The sequence below is a fragment of the Pan troglodytes genome, chromosome 6 (assembly GCF_028858775.2).
Source record: "Pan troglodytes isolate AG18354 chromosome 6, NHGRI_mPanTro3-v2.0_pri, whole genome shotgun sequence".
NCBI classification, from domain to species: domain Eukaryota; kingdom Metazoa; phylum Chordata; class Mammalia; order Primates; family Hominidae; genus Pan; species Pan troglodytes.
The window spans coordinates 102,934,087-102,959,773 of NC_072404.2; the positions used below are offsets into that span (position 1 = coordinate 102,934,087).

The 25,687-nt window shown below is 35.9% G+C and overlaps 1 protein-coding gene across 1 annotated transcript in view; it reads right to left on the bottom strand.

Moving 5' to 3' along the window:
• Positions 1–25,371, bottom strand: part of CALCR (calcitonin receptor) — a 150,120-nt gene extending 124,749 nt beyond the window's left edge. Inside the window, exons 1-2 of the mRNA XM_001168038.6 lie at positions 25,284–25,371; positions 24,881–25,098 (exon numbers count right to left, since the gene is read on the bottom strand). The gene's annotated coding sequence lies outside the window, so the exon portion shown is untranslated. The remainder of the gene's footprint in view (positions 1–24,880; positions 25,099–25,283) is intronic.
• Between the last annotated feature and the right edge of the window lie 316 nt (positions 25,372–25,687).

Consider the following 25,687-nt stretch of genomic DNA (forward strand, 5'->3'; position numbering starts at 1 on the left):
AAAAGGGATATCTGATAGAAAAGGGAGAATGAGGTCCTCTCAACTACTGAATTTTCCAGTTTCCTGAGCATTCTGAATTTGTAAACCATTTAAAATACTCAGCTTAGGAAGTTGTTAAATAACAAAGACAATTACCCTGGAGACTAAGAGATGAAGTTAATCATTATTTTCCATAGAAAGTTTTCTAGGAGAATAATTTTAGGTTAGGATTTGTGGTTAAGGTATCAAAAATGAAAACATCAAAGCAAAAAATTGAGACTTTGATTTTAAAATTCATTCAGACAATCTGACCAGATAAACCTCCTCTATTAGGGTTTAGGGCTTGACGAAGACCTTATTAAATAAAGTTAATGGAAAATGCAAAGCCAATGCAGCTATGTATCTTTATAACCTAATTGAGATGTAAACACCATGAACAGTGTTTAAATATTACCATGATAAGTACATTCAAGAGATGCTATCCAGGAACTAACCTATCCAAAATGACCACATGCTGCTGATAGAGCAGTGCTTTAAACAGCACAAATAGGCAATTCAGTTTCAATCACTAAAAATCTCATCTTCTGAAGAGATCAGACTGGCAATATAATTAAATGCAATAATTTGCTTCAGAACATAAATGATAGAGTTCATCATTTGTTGCACTTTAGCTAAATACAACAATATATCAAAATATGAGGTGGAATCTTTTTTTATTTAGAATAGAATATTTAATCAGCTTTATTTTGAAAAATAATGACTTGGTTAGACAGCATTTACTACATATTCTATGTATATGGTTTTGTTTTCCCTTTAAAGAAAAATTAGTGAAAAGAATTGTCAATTTAGGCCAGGTGTGGTGGCTCACGCCTGTAATCCCAGCAAGTTGGGAGGCTGAGGCAGGTAAATCACCTGAGGTCAGGAGTTCAAGAGCAGCCTGGCCAACATGGTGAAATCCCGTCTCTGCTAAAAATACAAAAAATTAGCCGGGCCTGGTGGCGCATGCCTATAATCCCAGCTACTCAGGAAGCTGAGGCAGAATCGCTTGAACCCGGGAGGCAGAGATTGCAGTGAGCCGAGATCATGCCATTGCACTCCAGCCTGGGCAACAAGAGTAAAACTCCGTCTCAAAAAAAAAAAAAAAAAAAAGGTCTTGTCAATTTGGTCAATGTTGGCCACTTCAGTATTTTTAGAATTCACAATAATTATAACCAAGCATTTCCATTTGGGCTAAACACACACACACACACACACACACACACACACACACACACGAGAGACAGAGTTTTGTGACAATTGCTAAAGGGTATCAGACAAGAACAATATCTGAATGCGATGGCAAAACACCTACTTGATATATTCAAATAACTAAAATGCATTGATGTTTTTGTCTGAATCATCTGCATAATTTGCACATGTGACCTTCTTGTTGTTTACTTAGCTACTACTATGGTTCAGCTGCAAAGAGTGCACCTGTGATACCAGCTCCTAGCAATCCAACACCAATAATCTTGATTCTGCAAATTTTCACTTCCAAGAAGTTTACTAAAAACATCTGTAATATTTAAAGGTAAATTTTTAATTTATACCTGCTTCTACTTATCTCTGAGGAGGAAAAAATGATTAGACATGTATAATTTAAATATTTGAAGGAAGAAGCCATTATGAGTGAGTCTAAAATTAGCAAACCAACACAAAATAAGATATAAAAGCTTGAAAATTACTTAATTTCAAAATATATTTCTACAAATGGAGTAAATATGCTGAGTGTATGTGAAAACACTATGTATAAAAGCAAGTCCATCCTGAGATTTTTCAAACAAGTTGAAGAAAATTCTTTTTAAAAAAGGCAAAAAGCCATTAACAGAGTGTTAACACTGCGCCACCTAATGGAGAACTTGTCAACTCCTAAGAAATGCGCTCAAGAACTTGAAACGTGTATTTCATCAGGGAGGGTTCTAAGAGCCTTTGTCAGGGATGAAGCTCTGGATATATGCAGGCAAAACTTTTCCAACTCATTTGACAAGCGATGTCCCTATTTATTACCGAGGACTTTTTGATTACATGATTCACATGCTCATAATCAATTCTTAAATGTTCAAACAACCATAACAACAACTTCTTTACAGGTTTTTTTAGTGCCAGTTATTTTGGGATCCATTTCCACAAATACGATAGTAACTTTATTTGTAGGCACCAGGTCAAAAGTGACAGGAAAAGTAAAGAGGAATTTGGTAAAATCTTGTAGGAGCTTCTGGTCTACCATTCCCTGACCCTTTGGGAAACAAATTTAAGAACCACCCTTTGTGGGGAGCATCTCCTGGATGGAGAGGATGGAAGGTGCCAGTGACCTCTACTGTCAGCAAAGGTATCTGTAGTTTTGGACTGTAGGAGTCAAATTCTGCAGTATTTTGCTTTATTTTACAGATAACACAAATGTGAAATTATATCCTGCTGATACAGTGTGTTAAGCCCATTTAAGTAGAGATTTCATATTTTGGTAAATATGATTGAGATATATTTTCAATATAGATGACACAAATTAAGAAAAAGGTCTGTCAGCAGTCAGTGAAATGGATAATCATAATAAAAAGAACAGGACATTATACTGAAATATTTACCCTGAAATCAAAGGATGTCAATGTGGCAAAGAATGTGCAGAGCATGTCGACCTCGTGGCTACAAAGATACACACTAAAACTCAGGAGGTGAAGTGATAGGAATAGTTTAATGCAGAGAAAAGCTTGAGTCATCACATTCTAGCCTTGCCATTTATCAGCTGAGTGATCTTGGGCATTGTTCATTAGCCCTTCAGACTAAATTTTCTCATCTGTACAAGGTAAATGTATTACCTAACTTACAAAGTGGCTATGAAAATTAAATAAGGTAAAATGCCCAGCTCAAGTTCTCAAAACCAAACAGTTGCTCAGTAAATATTATGAGCTTACCAAAGTCACAAAACCTGTTGGCAGAGCTGGAGATGGAACTCGGGTGTCCTAATAGTTTATGTGATGCCCCTTCCAAGGCCACACTGTTTCAGGTCTTACACTAAGTCATTTAAAGCTAAGATTCAGCTTTATTGGTATGCAAATGAATGGGCCTACAAATATGATTTCAACTAAAACTAAGGTTAAATACTGATCTTTGTGAACCCATTGATAGGCTATATTTTATTCAGCACCGTCTTTACAAAAGCCACTTTCATGGCCTAGAGTATGGCTGAATCCGGTTTGATATAAAACCTTTATATTAAACCACATCTCTGTAATTACTCCTCTTTGGTCTTTTCCCATGTTCTCTAGAGGTTAGAACTAGAAGCCTAATTTCTTTGACAATTAGCATTATCTCCAAACATGAATATAGCACATTAATAGATTGTTATATTAAAGAGAATTTGTGAATCTCAAATAACAAGAAATTGACAGAGCTCATAGGAAGAAATGCTCAAGTAGAGTTCCCCTCTTCCCTGTGTAGCACTCCTCCCCGTTAAAAAGGGGATTTATTTTGTCCAGATAGACATGGTGGGCCATATTCAGTGTAGCACACATCACAGCTTTTGGGAAAGACCCGAGAAATTCTTCCTCACTGAATGAGATAAACATAGCACTTGTTTCTATGGCAATGGTAAAACAACAACGTATCCATCTGTCTGGCTACATAATGGACACCTGACCTCACACCTTCTTCTTTCAAAATATATCACGTTATTTTAGAGGGAAAAAGTTTTCAAATAAAATGACTTTTATCCAATTATGGGTTATTTTAAAAATCTGCTATCTCTTTTCTCATCGAATTTCACCCATGGTGGAGATATTTCACCGACAAGATGTTGATTGTCATTCTGTGGAAGACAGTGTAGATTGGTTTGTGTTGCTCCATCAAAGGTGCAAATCAGAGGTAGGGAGATTTTGGTTCAATATGTCAAAGAGTTTCCAGAGCTGCTCAACAAGGGAAGAGCTGGGAGATCCTGAGGAGGTACTGGGTATTAAGGATAGGATCCTTTAACAGACAGAAGTTTGGTCCAGATAATGATCAAGATCACTTGTTACATGAACGTTCTGTGGTGCTAGGTTTACAAAATGCATGCCATAGAAAGATGTTAATGAAAACTTACCCTTTTTTTTTGCACAACAAATTTTGGAGGCAGATTAATACAAATGGTAAAGACACAGAGTGGGGTCAGACTTCCTGACAGCTCTGTCAATAAGCTCTACTCATTATTAGCTGTATCGCTTGGGCAAGTTACTGACGGTTTCTGTGCCTCAATGTCCTCATTTGGAAAATGGGGCTAATAACAGCATATATTTATAGTGTTGTTATGATGATTCTATGAGTGAGTACATGCGAAGTGCTTTGAAAAGCACTTGGTTCAGATTAATCTTCTGTACTCTTCCACCAAATGTTAGTGTCTTCTTCTCCACAAAATTATATCATATTTGACTATACAAAAGGATGTCTGTGTGATCCAAAAGCAAGCAGGGATGGTAACTACATGGTACAAATCCTATGCTATCCCACTCTATTGCCATGATAGATATTGCCTTCTAACACGTCACTAAATCCCACTGCACCTAGATGTGACCTCAGCATCCTTCTCAAAGCAGAGATCTAGAGCAGACAAATGAAAAGAAACCTATTTGTCATTTCTGCTTTTGTTAGTTTGTTTAAGAAATCTGGATTTATACTTTAACTGTAAAACTTGTCAGGGTCAGAGATTAAACCTTCCATTGCTATATGTACTCCAGTTTTTGCTTTAGTGTGACATTTTCACATGGATTTGTCAAATTACCACAAGACTGCTTTTATCTGTTTGTTTTTTATATGAGAAGTTGTACATTTTTAATAAGCCATCATGAAAATTAGTGTATAAAATATGCTTTGTTGGAAACATCATTTCTATTACAAGTCATGTGTTAGACAATATATTTATTTCTCACGAAATTCTATTTCCTAGAGTTTGGCAAGTAAGGTTTTCAACACTTGCTAGAATATATCTGTTTCTATTCCTTATAGAATAAGAACCATCTTACATATGCAAATTTTCCTTAAAGAAAGGAAAGAGATCAAAGAAGATAGAAGTTAGACAGCACAAGTGACCTCAATGATTAAAGTTAACCCTGTCATAATTCATTTCCAACAAGGGATTTATACTGATCTTTTACCCTTTCTGGTCATGAGAACAAGGTAGCTAAACCTACGGGAGGCAGGGATGAGAAAGGACTATAGCAATACAGAGTCCAGCAATAGCACATTGGGAAGAGCAGAAAGTTTAAGACCCATTAGCAGGCTTATTTCCAGTTTAATCTAAGCACTACGTTCCAAAGGGAAGTCCCATTTCCCAGGTTAGGATAAATGCAGAATTCTGAAAGCAAAGATGATAGATGTTCAAATTGCCAGGCCATGTATATATATATTATATGTACATGTCATTTTAGAAAGTACACAATATCACTACTTGAGCACTTATTCTGCACTAGTCATGTGCTGAGAACCTTAATCATTCAGTCTTTATTGACACAGTAAATCTGAGAGCTAGGATCATCCCTATTGATTATGTGAGAAAATTGAAGCATGAGAAAATTAAATTGTTTTTTGTAGGCCATATTGGCAGTAACTAGCAAGACCAAGACTTGATCTTAGAATCTCTGACTCCAGAGTCTGGGTACTGACCCCACTGAGGGGACAGGCAGTGCTGGTTACAGGGAATTGCTAGGTTCCATCTCCCTTGGGCTTGAGGGCTGCTGGGAACTTCTGTGTAAGCAGGTCCCAGCCAGATGAGAGGGGATGTCAAACAGGCATACTAATCATGTGTCAGTACTCTGCAGAGCACTGGAGAACTCCTCGGATGAATAAAAGGAGGTCAGGGTTTGATAGTTGGAAGGGGACTTTTATCTGATCATGCTCCAGCAATGCCCCATCATTTCTGTGCTTGAAAACAGTGTGGATACAGTTAATGCAGGGTCCTGAGGGACTATGGATGTGCTAGAAAAAGGCTGACTCATTACTCTCAAACTAGCTATGGGGAAGAAATAACAAGCCTGCATACTCCTGGGGTCATCTGGAATAGACAGGAAAGGACTAGGGTTAGCAGCCCAAATAAATTTGATAGTGGTTTAAACTGCAAAAAGTCATTTATGGAGAAGGAAACAACAACAACAACAAAAACCCTAAGCATTTTGAATGATGTCTACCTTCCAGTTGTTTTGAAAGGATTTACCATTTCAAACATTTATCAAATGGGAAACATTGAATTCCAAACTTGGTAAATAGTTTATTGGTACAGTCCAGTAATTATATCAAAGTGGCATAGATTAAGCACAGCACTGAGTTTATCATATGTTTATTAAAACGGGTAGAAGCATAAAGCTAACATATAATCTGAAATCATATTTTTAAAAACAGGTCTTAATAAACAAGAACTTGATAGGAAGGAAACTAGACTTGGGCTGATCAGTGGAGAGATATTTATCGCATTTATGAATGAACAAGTTTTTCTGCTCTATTTTTATTTTAATGAAAACAGTCATGTCCATTGAGATCTTTTAGAACAATAATGAAAAGAGTAAAACTCTTCTGTAATACAGAGGTGACTCAAATAGCAATTGCTTGGGACAGATATTTCACACTGTAGGGCTTCCCTTAACCAAATACTGCATCCTGCAAAGAGTTCCTAAATGAACATGGCCATGGAATTATTTCTGAATCCATTGAGGTTATCCTTAAGTCATCAAGATACTTGGGGATACTTGAATTTTTTTCTCCAGGGCAACTGTTTGCTTTAAAACAGTAGACTAGGGATGGAGGATGAAAACAGAAATGGAATTTGGACAGACCTTATTATCAGTGGCCTGATATCGGCATGAAAGCAAAGCCTGACACTAAAGGGCACTGATATTCTTCAGTCAGATATAAGTGAGAAGTATTTTCCTGGATTTCTGAGATCCTCTTCAAGAACAACTGGTCTACACTGTTTGAGTTCAAATGTCTTTAAATGTCTTTCAATTTTTCATTAAAATTTGCTCTAAAATATTTTCCATTATATTTTTTTCTGATTGCCTTTAACAAAATACATATTTTAAATTATGAAATCTAAACTGGAGATAACTTTTGTTTTGTAATTTATTTTATGTGTAAAAGTTTTCCCTCATACCCATTCTACTTCTCCAACATAACTTCTCAGAAGTAGAAACAGTTAATAATTTCAGGTTTACCATTCTAGACATTTTTCTGTGCACATAGGCATGTGAAGAATGTATAATTTTACACAACAGGATCTTTTTTATCTATCTATATATATATTTTCCTGAAACTTTCTTTTTACTTAATATATGATGACCATATTTTCATGTCAGTACATATAGATCTGCCTCATTCTTTTGAAATAGGTGTATGGCATAATACATTTGAGTATTTCCCTATTGATTGGCATTTAGGCAATATCCGTCTTTGAAATACTACAAATGATATTGCAAAGAACATTCTAGATGCACCTAAAGATATGTACAGAAAGACTCGCATTTCTGTAGGGTAGAAAATATGTAGAAATGCTGGGCCAAAGCATATGGGATTTGTAATTTTCACAAGTAATACTAAATTTTCTGCTTCTCTTTGATTATTAGTGAGGCTAAATGTCTTATCATAACTACCTTGGCCATTTGGTTCATCTCCCATGACTTCCTACATTTTGTCCTTTTTATTTTGAATTTATAGAAACTCTTTTTACCTCAGTGTTTAATAACTTTGGAGTCAGAGACATCTGAATTTGAATCCCAGTTTTGCCTCTTTCTTGCTAGATGACTGGCACTTTACCAAATGTCTCCAATCTCAGACTGCTTATGTATAAAATGAAGATAGTAAGAGTACACATCTGATAGTTTTTATTTCTTTAAAAAATTTAAAAATTGACAAATTAATATTATATATATATTTATGGTATGCAACTTTATGTTTTGATATATGTATACATTGTGGAATGGCTAAATCAAGCTAATTAACATATACAAGAAAAAAATGATAGTTTTTAAGTCTTAAAAATAACATGGTGATTGTAAATTTTTAGTATGGTGCTTGGTACAGAATATATGTTCAATGAATATTATTTGTTCTATACATTGTGAATACTTTTTCCATGCTGTTAGTTGATTGTGAATACTTTTTCCATGCTGTTAGTTGACATATTATTATTTTCAGAAATTATCACCATATAGAAATTTTATATTTAGATATAGTCAAGTCTTTCATTCTCTCTTTATCTTTTGGCTTTTGGGTTTTGTGTTATGTTTATGATTATAACACCTAGATTATAACAAATGTATCATCTTGTGTTTCTCCTAGTGTATCAATATTTGTTTCTGAGTATGATAGAAGGTAGATATCTGCTTTGGATTTTCTGTCATTTTGCCACTGATTTAAAATGCCAATGTTATCATATACTAAATTCCAATATGTTCCTAGACTCCATTTTGTTTCCTTAATCTATTTATCCTTTTCTGTGTCAGTACTGTAGTACTTTAGCTATTTCAGCTTCATGGTATGTTTTGACCCTTGAAAAAGCAAGACCCTAACTCTTTTTAATCTTTTAGTTATATTTGTTTATTTGCTTATTACCTAGTTTGTGATTTAGAGGCTTTCAGGGAAATGTCGCCTTGTCTTTATTATAATTGCCTAAAATAATACTTAGCTCAGACTAGGCACTCAATATAGGTGAGTTGAATAAACAAACTTAAATCTCGTAGTCTTTTTTAACACCTTTTTTTTTACTGTTTCTTAAAAATTCTTACTGATGAAATTAATCATGAATACAGAAAACAATATAAAACAAAAATATAAATATCCTTCTACCTACTGCCTTGTATACAATTTTTAGAAAGAAATAAAACAATTCTTGTGCTTTATAAAATTATTCTTCCAGTAGCAGTAGCTTTCAAAGAAGTTATATTGGTAGAATCTTTATTTCTTTGTATACCATGGTTTGATAATGTTTATTTATTTATACTACTTAAAATGACATTATTTACTCTGCTATTTGTTTTAGAAAGAAAAAATATTTCCTGGAACTTTCACCTTTAGTGAGTTAGAAGAATGCCATTTGAAGTAAACAGAGATTCATTGTTTCTCTGTATTTCTCAAAGAATCAGTAGAGATATTGAGAGGAAAAAGGTAGGTTTCACATGTCTTGCTGTTCTTGATAGTCTTTTAAATACTCTTATTATATTTATCATCATTTAACTGGAATTAAAAAAACCTTTTTTTTCTTATTTACACAGTTCTTTCTCATATAAATTTGGAATATTGGAAAGAAATTACTGGAAGAAAAGAAAATATTAGAAACATGGGTAGTGATGAAGCAAAGAATCTGAAATGCTTCACTCAAAACCTCTTGAACTGTGGAAACGATGGGGAAGAGAGTATGTCAAATGAGATCCCTGGGAAGGAATGTGAGCTTGATAGCTTGACCAACAGCAACAAAATGACCTGAGAACTTACTAGAAATGCAAATCCTTGGGCCTCACCTTAGACTGAATCAGAAACTCTGGGAGTGGGGCCAGCAATCTGTTTTGACAAGCCCTTCGGGTGATTCAATTGCTGATTAAAGTGAGAAAATCACCACTTGAGTGCAGCAAGGAGAGCAGTGTGTTGGGATGACATGGGAGGTTTAAAAATCTGTCAAATAACAACAAAAAAAAAATCCTTGTCCCTGTCATCAACTTCCATGTCATGAGGATAAAAGGGAAGTTTGAAAAATTATTTGAGAAAATATGGTAAGACTGGCAGCAAATTGTAACTTTAAAAATTAGTAGGCACATTAGGCAAGCTTCTACCACACCTCTTTCTTACCCAGATTCATACACACAAACCAGGCTGTCCAAAGCACAGTCCTGCTTAATTAGATACTGAGGAGCCAAAACTTTTCCACCCCCTCCCCTCAGTCCCTAAGACACAACAAATCAGTTTCCATGATTGCTGTTCAGCAGAACCAGGCCAATCTGGTTTTCTGCAGCTTGCCTATTAAAAAGTGACTTTCACACCCTCCTGGGTTATGTACCAAGACCTTTGTCCTTTTGTGGCTTAGCAGAATGATTTATTTGTGTCATTAGTCAATCTATTATTTCATCCAAAATATTTCCATTACCTGAAATAAACTGCAGTCCCAATGATGAAAGCTGTGTCTCTCCTCACTTTTAGCAGTGGTGGTCAGTTGCTGGCAAGATACTCAGGTACTTAAAACTTTTTTTTTTTTTTAACATTTCTACTCATTACTTTTAATGGAGCAAAGCTAATCTTCTTTGAAGAAATATTTCGGTCTTTGACCATAAATATTTTCAAGCCATTTTCATAAATTGCGGGCAGCAAAAGAGATTCTAAACATTATCTCCCACCCACTCTCTCATACTTCTCACTGGTATTCCTGTCTCTTATAACTCAACTTCCCTTTGGAGATTGGGACTTTGTTGTCCTTTCTGTCTGGTGGCTTACATAACATGTAATAATCTCTCTGCTGCAAATTTCCACCCTAAATCACAGGAAGATATGAAACTTAATAACTGTTAAATCTTTTAAGTTTGTGATACTCATTCTCACAACACAGTGTATATTCAGTATTTACTTGTCTCTGAATATATTAGAAACAGCTATTTAAAATCCAACTCTCTGATGAGCTCAAAACAAGAGATGGGACCCTAATGAGTATGTTACAGTAAGAGAAAAACAAAGCCCTCTGAAAGAAAGGAAAAGAAACTGTTTTTCCTTCCTCATTTTCTCCCTTTGAGGACTGAACTATGTCATACTTCTGCTTTCTCTTTAAAAAGACAGAAACTCTTTATTCTTTAGAATTATGATGAAAATAAAGCTTTTTACTAAGGAATCAGTGACACACCCACTTTTTCTAATATTCCATTGACAATTAAAACAATGCTCTACCCTAGAGAGATGATGTCACTCTCTAGGTAATTTAAACCAAAAACAAAATAAACATAAATAAGCACACTGACTATTGGTATCTATAATTTTGAAAAATATATCTGCTGGTATGCACCTATTATACAATGAGGTATCTTTTACAGATACCTTCAAATTTTACCTTCCCCTTAAACTGGTGACCTTCAGCCACAGCCTCCTTTATGCACTGTAGGATCCTACTTTTCAGATCATCTGAAAATCTTCACAATTTTAATTTATACTATTTGTTCTAATACAACTTTTATTGGCTTGATATGTACAATGAATCATTTTAAATTTTATTTGATTTTTCTACTGAAAAGTTTATTTGCTGTGACCATGTGGACAAAGACATCAAAGACACATATCTACAGAATGGTGGAGGCACATTTAAATCAGTGGCATTTCTCAGCTTCTAACCATTACTAAAATTGTGGTGTGGGATAGTGAAGATAAGGTTTGGGATGCATATAGAATTGTGGGTGAGGGATAACCAAAAGAAACTTGGGGGATGCAGATAGAATTTGTCTCAAGCTCCAACTTCATCACTTAACCCGATGAACTACTTTAACTCATGCTTTAATCTGAGTTGTAGTTTTCTCAGTTGTAAAATGAGGATCATAATCATTACAACAATAGATAGCAGTTATTGACTGCTATATGCCTTGTGCCATGACCAAATTTTTTCCTACATTATTTACAATCCACGAAATAATCCTTTAAGATAGAAACAGTTCCTTCCTAAAAGGAAACTGAGGCTAAGAGAGGCTGAATAATACAAATAAGAAGTATATCCTGTTGTATTTCCTGTTACAGTAGCACTGTGTCACGGAGTGTTGGGTGCAGATCAAATGAGACGCTGAATGTGTAAGCACTTAGTAGGTTGCATGCACATGACTCAGTCAAAGTTTAAGTGTTTTGTATCTGAACAGTGCTATTCTATAAAAATATATTCACACACTAATAACATCATTTTTTTTCAAGTGTAGCCTGCATCCTTGAAAATTCTTTAAAAACCATAAAATGCTACTGCCTAGCATAAGGCTTAATCTTGGACACTCTTACAGAAGTTGCTTTGGGTACCACCCTTCATTCCCTAATAGCATTTTTGCTTTTTCAAAAGAGCCCAGATTTTAAAATTTTCCAGATAAATAAATACAATTCCTTTTCCAGTGTGAGGCAGGGGACATAGGGTTAAGAAATTTATAATTTTTAATTAAAAGAGTTTAAAAAAATACTATCATCAACTATCACCATCATTAGATAAAAAGGAGGGATATTTTTGATCCAGAAGAGAAAGGATATAATCCCAGAACAAAGTGTGATTCTTTAAATTGAACATACTTAATGGTAAGAAAAACTCTTAAAATTATCTTCTATCTTTTTATTTTGCTGCCAGACAGTGAAACCCTGAAACCCTGTCATGGATCAGCATGGATCATTAGACCACATTTGAGAAACACTGTTTTAGATTAAAAGCTGTGTGAGACCCTGAAAAATCACAGGCTGTTCAGCAAACAGGCCCTGGGTAAAAATGTGTGCTCTGCCTTCAGTAGGAGTACAGGACGGCGATTCAGACCGTGAGCTCTGTAGTTAGGTATTTTAGGTTTAAATCCTGCCTCTGCTTCTGGTTATACGATCTCTATGTCTCTAAGCCTCATCATTTCCTGGAGTTAAAATGGGTATAACAATAAATCATGTAAGTCTCATAATAATATGATTATTATGAGAATTAAATGGAATGATTCATCCAAGAATCTTTATATTAAGCCCTCAATAAATGTTAGTTTTAAATTTAACTTATTAACACTATTATTAGTAATAATAGTAATTATTTTTATTCTTATTTCTTATGATTATTAATTTATTTAGCTTCTTTGATTTTCAGTCTTCGTATCTGTAAATTGGAGAGATAAAGTCCCTAGTTTTCAGAGTTGCTGTGGAGCCTAAATGAGGTAATGCATGTTTGTACATAGCTTGGTATGTATCAACAAGCCTGATAATAGTGTTAAAAGCAAAACATATGCATGATTTTCACTTAAAGACTGAGCAATATCTATTCAGGAGCTCTACTTAACAAGTATTATAAAAAGGAACAACAACAACAACAACAAAAAAAAAAACAATGAAGACATTATAATTAATAAAACACCTCCAGCTTGGATATGAGTAAGATGAGTATGATGGTAAGACCAGACATACTTGCTTTCTTTCCTGCATAAGCTTATATTTTCAGGTGTCCTGGACAACTCAAGGAATCACCCATGGTGCATTTATCTCCCACACCTGTTGCCCACTAGTCATCATTGTGATTATATCTGGAACCTAACCCTTTCTTTTATTTAATGTGGGGCAAAATCTGGCCAGCTGGAAGATTCTGGACAGTGATGGAGTAAAACAAACAGATAAAATCAGCCTGCATTACTATAATCTTGGCTCTTCAATAAAGAATATCCTAACAATTTTCTAATTCATGGGGAAATTGGATAATCTAATGTAAGCAGTTAAGGTTTGAGATCAATATTCTCTCTTTTATTATTTTTAAAATGAGCTGGAGCAATGAAAGGGAAAAAGCTTTGGACTAAAGCATGTTCAAATATAGAACGTATGAAAAATTTAAAAACAGTAAATAAAAGAGCTAAAATTACATTAGAAAAGAAAATAACCTCAAATATGGTAAATAAATTTAAAAATATCAGAAATAGTAAATAAAAGTCACTTGCAAAAGGCTGTGTAGCCTGAACATGGAAGTACACACACAGTTTCCTTTCAGTATCAGAACAAATCCCTCCCATTGCACAAGTACACAGAGTGCCAAGGTAGTCATCATATAGGGAAATGAGACCATTTAGAACACATGGAAAAGAGTTGCCATGCTCCAAAATAGATCTTGGAAAGTTTATCATTTCCAAGTGAGTGAATAGGAAACTTGACTATTTTTAGCCTAATTAAAATTCAATGTATTTTTTACTTGCCATTTTTAGACCACTCTTTTTCTCTCCACATCATTAAAACCATACATACCATGGGTTTCTGACTAATTTTCATGTAAGTAATCAATGTATAGTTTTGAAATTCTATTTAGAGCCATGTTTTGCTAAGAGTTGTATTTTGCATTTTGTTAGTAGAAATCACACCTTTAAAAGAGTAAAGCAGATTAGGTTTTTGCATTTGATTCTAATTTTTATGAATGAGATGTCAACCTGGCAAAGCACAATTTCCCTTTTGTGTAAATCACAATGCAGAGTGGAATACTATAAGCCTGAGTACATCCCATGACAGCTGTAGAGGTTAATATTTAGAATAAATAAGAAAAATCACTATTTAATTCTCTTGACTTTCTACCCATGGATCTGCTGCTCAAAGGCACACAAAATGTAAAACTGAAAGACATTTTATATCCTAACGACAGAGCTTTGGCTGTCATGCATTTATAACGAGCACACTTCCCTTTTCTGATTTACTTACATACTGGAGCTAGACCTCCTTGGTTCATTTCCGAATCCATCATATTAGCTGTGTGTTCTTCAGTAGGATACTTACCTCTCTGTTCTTCAGTTTCCTTATGAGTAAGAGTGTGAAATAGTACCTACCTTAGAGGGTGGCTGCGAAATTTAAATACATTAAAATCGATAAAAGGCATAGAAAATTACTGGCTCATAGTAAGTACTATGTGTTAGCTATTATTACCATTATTGTTATTATTGAAATATTTCAATGTCTATTTCATATCCCAGTTTTCTTGAAAGTTTTCACAGCCTACTTTTTTTTTAGAAAGTAGAAATTACACATTTCTGGGAATCAGGGATTGATCAAAGTTTCACACTTGTCTCTGTTTAGATTATAATCCAATCAGTGCCAACACTATCATTTAATTTCCAAGAATCTACCAGAAAGAGAGTACTTTGGGAACGAAGTGGTGAATGTGTGGGGAGGGACAGAGTTCTGGTGGGCAGGTCAGATGGAAGGTTGTTGGAGTGGTCCAAGTGATAGATGACACTGGTCTGGCTACCTTAGAGGCAGTGGATATTAAGCTTTTAACATGCTTAAGTTTAGTATAAAGCCTCTTCAAGGTTGGGAATAAAGACTCAAACACATTTGATCAAAGAACACATCATTAACATTGATACTACACTTTTTTAAAAAAAAAAATGGAGTTTTGCTCTTGTTGCCCAGGCTGGAGTGCAATGGCACTATCTCGGCTCACTGCAACCTCTGCCTCCCGGGTTCAAGTGATTCTCCTGCCTCAGCCTCCCAAGTAGCTGGGATTACAGGCGCACACCACTACCCTCAGCTAATTTTTTGTATTTTTAGTAGAGACGGGGTTTCGCTATGTTGGCCAGGCTGGCCTTGAATTCCTGACCTCATGTGATCCACCTGCCTCAGCCTCCCAAAATACTGGGATTACAGGAGTGGGCCACCGCACCCAGCCAATTTTTTTTTTTTCCTGAAGGTAGCCCGTGTTTACTTCACTGTCATACTTTGCAGAAAGCAGGCGTTGTAGGAATAGGGCAAAATAATAGTAATTAATTTTGAAGTAGGGACAAAGGGAGTTTAGAGAGATATTGTGGAAAGACTCAAACAGTGAGGCTTTTCCTTAGGAAGGCCGGCTTCTAGAATAAATGAGAATACTATATGAATGGTAGGTGCGGGACAAACTAGCAGAAGGGGAGGGGACATGAGAGACAGGTTCTGCCTCTTATACAATGTAATGCAGAGCCACTCTTATTCATGTGTTTAACTGTCTTTGAGGTCATCTATAAGTACATTAATGCACATATTTTTCTGCATTTGCTTATGGTTCCCTGCAACTTTGCAGTTCCTTTAGGGAGAGCACTAGATGTGGAGTCAGAAGGCTGGAGTTTTCATGGCAGAACTATTACCTCCTGGTTGGAAAATATGTCATCTCTGCTATGGTCTCCTCTTTAAAGAATGCACTGGGCTCCTAAATAATAATAAGGGTAAAATATTAGTTATCAAGAAGATATATAGCATTACTTCAAATGCTAGAGATGCCTCTTTAACAAATTAAAATGCAGACCATAACTTCCAGTTTCGATATTTGTGGACTCCACATTGCTACTCTTCAAATATGCCCAGATATTAATATTTTAGTAGCTGAGAAGAAATGCTAAGTTTCTCATTGACCTTGTATTCACTAAAATAACACATCTAATTTGAAGAATATATATTTTCCTCATGGGATGCAATACAATTGTTTTCATTTTGAATGGGAAAAGAAGCCACCCAGTAAATTTTTATTTTTTTCTAAATTGGCCCTCGAGCAAGGATCATTCACCACTTTGCTGGGATTTTGCCTTAGTGCCACCTTTGCAGTCTATGTGATGTTAGTAATGAAAAAGTGGTCTAATACCCTGACCTTTCAGTCTTGTAGAAGGCCCAGTGAAGAAGGTGCTAAAGCAATTTGCATTATTATGTACCCTGTGCCATGAACTTCTGTGAATCTTGGGCTAAAGAAATTCCATTCCAATGTCCATAAACACCAATGTTTTCTATGATACATCCTCATACTTGAAAGAATTCTATCTGTCAGACTTAAGGTTAGAAACAAATAATTATGCTGGAAGTTGGGTTAATTAATGGATGAGTCAAGTCAATTTAAAATTTAAATTTGGCAGCAGTACAATTTTCCTTTCTTTTTCCCTTGTTGCCTGCATTGACTTTATGAACACCTCACTAGAGAGGAAATCTCAAAAAGCAAAGCTTTTCTTTAAAAATTATTATTATTAAAGAGATTTTTTTCCTATAATACAATAAATATAATTTTCATATTTATTAAGAGCTGACACCAAACTAAAATCCATTTGCAATTAAATTTACTTGATGTCTGCCTACTTAATAGACAGATTTGGGACAGACAATAAAAACCTATGAAATCCTAGAAGAACTATATCACATTTCACTTTTTTTTTCTGTGCAGTAATGTTATGTTTGTATACTTAGCTATCTGGAATGTAAACTTAATATGAAGTGTGATCCTGAACTATTCCAGGTTATACCAAAAGGCTGGAATTTGGTTATAGGTATAGTCACAGTTCCGGTGGCCTGATTGAGTTGGAGAGCTGAGTTTAAAGCCTATAAGAGATCGGCTGAAATATCCATTGAGAGAGGCTCCTAATTCTGTTACTTACAGGCTCTGATCATCTAAGACAATTAATATACCAATTATATTAAAATAAAGAGATGTCTAAGTCGCCTTCAAAATTCCATTTGAGTACAGCAGCAGAGAGAGCATAGTCTTTTGGTTTTAGGCGAACTTAGGTTTGAGTTCCAGCTCTGCCACTCAGAGATGTATGAACCTTGCTGGGTCCCTGTAAGTTTTCTGCCCTATTTCCTTACCTGTGGAATGGGCTTGATAATATACCATATGATTGTCTTAGGAAGTCACTGAGTATCATTGTATCCTGCACACAGTAAGGGCTCAATGAATAGTAGCTGTTTTTTGTTTTTGTTTTTGTTTTCTATTTTTAGTTATACCTGGGAAATCTAGGAGGTATTAATATTAACTTGCGGAAAATCAGCTACTCAAACAATTTAGGATTAATTGCTTTCAGGGCTTGGATCCACATTAGGAAAATGAGAAGGAAAAATGTTTAGTTTAGTTTTGTTTTTCTTGCCTATAAGAGGTATAAATACCACCTAAGTAGCTCCAGCCTAGTGCAAGAAGCAGAGGAGAAATAGAGGTATGACTTTGTGATTAAGAGGGCAGAGGGCTGTTGGGAAACAGTTCTGCATGATTAAACTGAATGCTATGTTCTGAATATGTGTGCTATGTTTTAAATGCTCACTAAAGAAAACCAACTCAAACCCAAAATAGAAGAATGGATGTTAAGAATATGAATGAATTATTGGTTTGGAGGAAGTACTACAGATGAATAGCTGAAAGCTCTGGGGAAACAGCTAGTTGATAACTTAAAACAAGAAAACTTTAAGCCTCAGTGTGCAGGAGAAATAAAAAACACTTTATTTATGGACACATTTAGGGAAGTCTTAACTAATTTCTCTAAGAGAAGAGAGGGTCTCCTGGATGTGCTGGGACAAAGAAATAATGATGACCCTGTCTTTTGTAATCTGATAGAGAAATAAGAAAATAATACAAAAGGGAGATTAAACCACCATAAAACAAGTATAAAATGGTATAATTTGTGATTCAAAAATTGCTATATTTGGCCTGAAAAATTTATCTATGCAAATTTTTTTTATAAAAAGTTTTTTTTTAAAATTATACTTTAAGTTCTAGGGTACATGTGCACAACGTGCAGGTTTGTTACATAGGTATACATGTGCCATGTTGGTTTGCTGCACTCATCAACTCGTCATTTACATTAGGTATTTCTTCTGATGCTATCCCTCCCCCAGCCCCCTGCCCCCCAACAGGCCCCAGTGTGTGATGTTCCCTGCCCTGTGTCCAAGTGTTCTCATTGTTCAATTCCCACCTATGAGTGAGAACATGCCACTGTCCTTGTGATAGTTTGCTGAGAATGACGGTTTCCAGCTTCATCCATGTCCCTGCAAAGGCCATGAACTCATCCTGCTCTATGCAACTATTAAGTACACAAGCAGTCTGGAAAATATTTGGTATATGCAGAAATCCTAGAATTTCCAGATCATTATTATTGAGGGCAGGGGCTTATAAACTCATTTTTCTCCCCATACACTATCATAATAAAGAGATTAAGAAAATTATTTCAATGAATGCATGGCAACAGAGAAAAATACTTTACATACTACATGGGTATTTAATATATACCTATATATTCATACACACGCAAACGCACACAGCTCACATGCATGGGACCTCTGGAAACTCTAAAACAAGGGATATCAATCATGATGTGATATGACATCTTTGTTGGGGGGATTAAACGCTGTCCAGGAAAGGCTAAAAAGAAGGAAGCAGCATGTAAGTTAAGCTTTAGGAGACTGCACCTTTCAAAAAGGGAAAATAAAGTAAGGCAGGCGTCTCAAACTGATTGAAATTATTGTGTACAATCAGTGTCTCCATTTCCTCATTTCACATTTATTTCTCAACCCACACCCAACTCACGACTAAAATTGCTCTCAATTAAATCCAATTGCGAGCTCTCAATCCTTATCCCACTTGATCTACTGGTAACATCCTGCATGAGTGCTCGCTTTCTCCTTCCTGGTTTCCATAAAATTACTTTCTCTCTCTCTCTCTCTCTCTCTCTCTCTCTGTCTCTGTCTCTCTCCTGTAGTCTTTCATCTCTGTCTTTTTTTTGCAGGATTGTTTTCCATTTCCCTTTAAATATTGGTGTTTTCCAGGATTCTAAGATGTTTTACTTTTCTTTTAATTTTCTACCTTTAATTTTTTCCTCTATGTTTTCTTTCTTTATTCCCTGTTTTTACTTCTCCAGAGATAATATGCTTTATTCCTATGCTGTCAGCTGAAATAGATTCACTATGTCTCTTAAATTTATATTTCTAGTACCAAATTCTCTCTTGAGGCACTAATTTCTATATGCACTTCTACTTAACATCATCACATGGATGAGCCAAAGACATTATTTTTTTTTCCTCCAAATTCAACTATTTATCTTGCCTGTCCAAAATATTCCTTGTCCCGACTTGGTGAATGACATCACATCTCTCTTATTATCCATGAAAGAGGCCTGGAATTCATCATACAATTTTTCTCTTTCATCTCACCTCTAATTTCTATCGTTCACCAAATCCTACAAAATCTACCTTTAAAATAATTTCTTGTTTTTTTTTTTCTTTTCTGTCTCCAACAAGGAGGCCCTAATTGATTCTTCCCTCTGTCACTGCAGTAAGGCTGCGTGTGTCCAGTTAATCTGTATCCATCCTTTTTTTCTATCTAATATGCCTCTTATTTTCCACCAGAGAGATCTACCAAAATGGCAAATCTGATTATTTCAGTAACCTATATTAACTCCTTCAAGGACCCCCCACTATCTTCCTGATAAAATGCAAACCCTTTAGTATGGTAGGCATGCAAGCTTCTTTGTGTATAATCTGTGTCCTTTAACCCTGCTGGGGCAACAAAAATACCTGTGGTTTCCCCAAGTCACCATGTTGTTTCAAGCCACAATCTGGTGTCCTGCCTGTAACACTTCATTTCTTCCCCTCTTTATCTAGCTCATTCTGTTCTGTCATTTCAATGCTGAATCATATGCCCTTTAGGGTAACCTCCCTAGAAAATTTCCCTGATGTCCGGGTTAGTTGTCCGGCTAGGCACCCTCATGGCATTTCTCTATTGGAATACATACCACAGGGCTGTATAATGTTTGTTGGTTTGTCTGTCTTTTCCATTCCCCATGAAATCAGGATCTGTAATCTGTCACAATATCCCCTGACTAGGACATAATAGGCACTTAGTACATATTTATTCAGTTTTAAAATATGAGCAAAGCTATAGGATGGAAATTTGTTAGATGTGTTATGGGAGAATGATTAATACATTTTAAGGATGAAGGAAGGTAAGATTTGAAATGTTGAATTCTGAACCACCGGACAAATAAAGGGCAGGGAGTGAGACTAGGGTTGCATCGAGACATGAAAACCAAAGAAAAGCAGCTCTACAATGGAACCATTGATGTAAAGGGACACACACACACACACACACACACACACACACACACTTCAATTTTGAGGCAGAAGAATATAGACTGAGGTTGACATGCAAGGGCACAGGGTTAAAAGTGAAGAATGGACTCCAAATCAGGAGTCAATTTTTCTGGTGTAACTACAGCTTCAGAACTAAAATTAAGGAGCTGTGGAGGTTTTCTACCTGACTTGGATAGGAAAGCTAAACTAGGATTATACCATGAAACATCTTAAATACCAGGCTGAAGAGGGGTTCTAAGTCTTGCAGTCCTTGGACCATTACTGAATAATTATGAACAGAGGGGGAGAAATTAGAGATTAGAAAACAAGTCTAACCATGTTCTATAACACTGAATTCAGCACGTAGAAACTTAATGTGACTGAATATTAGGAGAATAAATATTTTATTAATGATAATAAAAATTTAAACTAGAGGTGTGGCAGCGATACTTAGAGGAAGAAAAATGTAGCATCCGTGGGAAAAACTGGAGGTAGTCTGAGACTTGATAAGAGAGAGGAAAGACATAAATTTTACTGAAATAGTTAAACATAAATTTTAGTGAAATGGAATAGTTAAATATTTCACTGAACCAGGTACTTTATTTCTTTGAGAAATAACTCCTTGAGTTTAGATTATCTGTGTTATTCTGGTACAAAGAATACCAATTTATATGCTATTTTAAAAAAATAAACAGGGACTTTAATTTTTAACAAAGACAGAATCTTATACCTCAGGTATCCACTGGTACCCTGGAGGTACCAGGCAGCTGTGCAGAGCTGCAGGCATAGACTAGGAAGTGCTGCCAGCTTCAATGAGGTATATGTTGCCTTGCCAACTTGTATTAGGGACATTTTTCTGTATCCTGTGATCCACTCTTTCTTCCCTGAAACATTTTTTTTCTTAAAAACAAAACCAAAACTACATTCTAATCAGACAAAACTGTTTTTGAAAAGCCAATTCAAGAAAATTACTGTTAGAAGTATTGAGGAACAGATACTGATAACATTTTTTCTACTGATTCTTCTCCAATGTTCTATCTTCATGATTCACTTTTAATATAAAATTTTAAAGATCTCAAACCTCTCTATATTGCTGGTTTTCTAAATGTATAAGGGAAGCCAGAAACATATGTTAATATGATTTTCTGTGTTTTGATACTAGAATTGAAAACAAGTTAGTATCATTATGAAAACACAAAATCTTATCACTTGGTTTTATAACACTCATTATATGAAGCTCTGGAAGATCACATTCACATGGAAAAGCACACAGTTGTCAAGAAATGATGCTTTTAATTAAGTAAAAGATCCATACCTGATTGGGATGATTACTTATGTACTTGTCATTCTCTACTAGACACGACATCCTTGAGGATAGGGATATGACTTATTTGTCTATGTAAATTCAGGCTTAGTGCAATGCTTGGCATAGAACAATAAAATTTTTTTTGAATGAATGACATTTAAAAATATATAACACATAGAACTTACCATGTACCAGACACCTACCCAAATGCTTTACAAATATTAACTCATTTAATTCTTATTCTACAAAGAAAATTAAGGTACCGAGAAGTTACATTATGTGCCCAAATCACACAGATAGAAAGTTATGGAGCCAGAAGTCAAACTCAAGTAGAGCTGTGCCAGAATTTGTACTCTTAACTTATATTATCTCTAAATAAATGCTGCTGTTAAGTTGTAAAAAATACAAATATGTAAATAAATATATAATGTAATCCATCATTGAACTTAAAAAGACCTGGGTTCAAATATATTTTTAATTTACTTGGTTCGTGGCTTTGAGCGAGTTCATTAATCTAATGGGTCCTCAATTTCCTCATACATAAAATAATGATAATAGCTTGTAACTCACAAGGCTACTCTTAGCTTAAAACATATTTTTTGTAAAAGTACTAGATTATCATTGGCACCAGGTATATGGTAGTTAGTGTGCCAAGGGGAATGATGCTATTTTCCTCTTTCTCCTCTTTCAAAAGGGTACGTATTTGTACTTTACACATTATACAGGTCTTAAGCAAAAGGAGATGAAATTGTATGTTTCATCAAGTATTATTTTCAACATCTCTTAAAGCTGGAGTTCATTTACTAAAGCATTTTCTGGATGGGCAGATCAATTTCAAACTCAATAGCTTGTTTTCTGGATAAAAAATGTTTTTCCGAGAAGCTGTTATGGTCTAAATATCTAACATCAAATATTAAAATATTTTTCTTCTAATTGTAAGATCAAGTTATACATATATATGTATGTTTATACATATATGTTTCTTTTTTTTAAAGAAAAAACTATTTGACCAGCAATATAACAAACAACATTTATTTTTATCAAAAGCCTCCCACATCAATGAGTTCTACCAAGTCTGGTGGAAACCCTCTTGGTCAGTGGCTCTCAATCCTGGTTGCATATTACAATCACCTAAAGAAATACATCAAATTGCAGACCCTTTCCACAGATATTCTGATTTGACTGAATTGGGGTAAGGCTGAGCATCCGTATTTTTTGAAAGTTCTCCTATTAACCCTAATTTGCAGCCCGAGTTGAGAATACTGGTTTAGATTATCATTGAAACCATTACCGGTCTCCTATTTCCATTTCACTAGGACTCTAATAAAAACCAACAGTAGATAATATTTTCATTCATGTTAACATTGACAGAGTCTGAGAGGTTCATCAAGAACAGAATTGCCATGGCACAACTAAACTAATAGTTAGCTCCCTTTCTTCAACTGATTAGAGCAAATGCTCTCCATCCACCATCAATCATTACCTCCAGTTTCAAAATGAGAAACAGAAGACGTATTTATATCAGCTATTTCTTTTTAACTTTGAGAATCATGAAACAAAACAACTCCAAGATTATCTATGTGTTCTTATAAACTGGTTATAATGAAGATTTCTTGTTTACTTATTGTGTTGATGTAGCCAATGAATAAACTTAGAACATTTTATAATATGACCAGATATTATTCTTGGGCTATAGTTCATAAAATAAACTACAGGTTGGAGGCATTGAACCAGAACAAATCCTGGCTGATGGATGTTTTGAGTTATGTTAAAATATTGAGTAGAAATGAGTATCCACTGAGAATACCAACTTAAACTGTAAAGGTTTTACAAATCTAATCATCTTAGTTTCTCTCATAATACTGGTGTATAACCAGCAATCTCAACTTTTTAAAGCTGAGTTATTTTACTACTGAACTCATAGGCTAGCAATATCCTATTAGAAATTACACTTTATAAATTCCATAATACTAAAAGCATTCCTACTTTGTCCTTAATGGTAAGTCAACTGGCCCAAATACATAAAATATTTGCTTTCTATGATCATTTAAGACAGACTCAAACTCGGACACTCTGTAATTTAAAGATTAGCTTTAAGAACTACATTGTAAAACTTTGACTTATTTTGAACATTTCACCTTCAATCACCGAATAATTTCAACAAATAGCCTTACATAGATAACTTGATTCCGGTTAACCACAGCCTGGAAATAGTCAGGGTCTCCTTAAGATCGGCAAGTGAAACCCTGCGTTCTCTTCTTGCATATATCACATAGTATTAGGTTAAAGCTTTCATATGAAACTTTTCTTAGGTAGATTTGCTAAATAAAGTCTGTATGATAGTTTACTAATCTCAATTGTATTGTTGATTTTTGACTTGGACCTCAAGGAAAATGAATGTTTTGAGAAAAGGAATTAATTTGTTACAGCTTTTCTTGATGTCTTTCACCCAGGCTTGGGAAGAGCATCATGAAAAAGAGTACTCTTTTGGAAACTATGCACACAACATATTTTTCCTAATAGGTGTGAAGAATGGCTGCTATGCATAAATGATTGTTGGAAAACTATTCTCTGTAAAACATGACTTAACAAGCAACTCCATTCACTACTGTGCTCATTTCCAATATCCAGAACAACCATGACACATCTTATAGATGCCGATATTATATGTTTGTCAGTTAATAAACACCCTTTGGGAAAATTCACAACTTTAACCTCCGTAATTTTCCTACCCAATAAGTTGGAGAATAAAACTTTTGAGGGAAAATTGATATGAACAACATAGTAAAAGTCACAAGAAATCAAACGACTCTTCAATACGAAACCATAAGTTGTTGGCTCTTCCCAGGACACCTATTTTTCTTTTTTCTTTGACAAGGGTAAAGTAAAGCATCTAAGACCTAGCTGACCCTACATGAGAACCACAAGCACCGCAATCGAACCACATTTCTATAATCAAAAAGCAAGGTGCCTATAGCACCTGCACTGTTAAACATCCCTTGGACACCCCAAATCGTTAAGTCCCGCTCATTTCCAAACGCTCCTTACCTGGAATTCTGTCACTGGGCGGCTGGGCACAGCTCAATAGAAGCAAAGGGTGTTCGCAGGTGTGGCTCCAGGGACTCAGGCGCTCAAGCTTCAGCGCCCATCTCCTGGGCAGGAGATGTCAGCCGCAGGGTGAGGTGCGGACGTGCGCACTTCTCCAACCCGGGAAGGTCCGCCAGCCGCGCGGCGCAGCCCACCCAGACGCTGGTGGGCTGGCTTTCCTAGTTTGATGCGAGAGCAAACTGCGTTAGTCTCAGTCCTCCCTCTCCGCCCCTCTCCTGGTTTTCTGACACTTTAAATCTGTCTTAGGTGGTTCAGACCCAAGTCTAGGTTGTATTATCAGCTAAAAGACAACTGTTCTTTCCCCTGGCTTGCTTTCCATCTCCCCAGAGTCCAGGAGGCTCACCTTCCCGGCGCCTTCCTGCGCTCTCCCAGCTGTGAAGCTGTGCGCAAACTTCTCCTGACTTAAGAGTCTCAATCCTAGCCTGCGCTCCCGCCCCACCCCCGCCCGCCTCCCGACAGGCGGCAGACGAGGTGGCAGCAGAATTGATGAGAGCCAGCCCCCCTTCCCGGACCCCGCCACCCCAGTCAGCCCCCTCCTGTCCCAGGAGAGGGAGGGGCGAGCTGGTGAGCTCCGTGCGCCTCGCGCCAGCCCCAGTCGCCCCGGCCCGCGAGTGGGGCTGCGCTCGCGGCTGCTGTCTCGCTCCAGTCAGGGCTGGGGCTCACCCTGCGAGTCCGGGAGACTAAAGCGCCGCGTAAACACAGGAAGCAGGCGAGGGACCCGAGTTAGACCTTGAGTAGGGAGGGAGA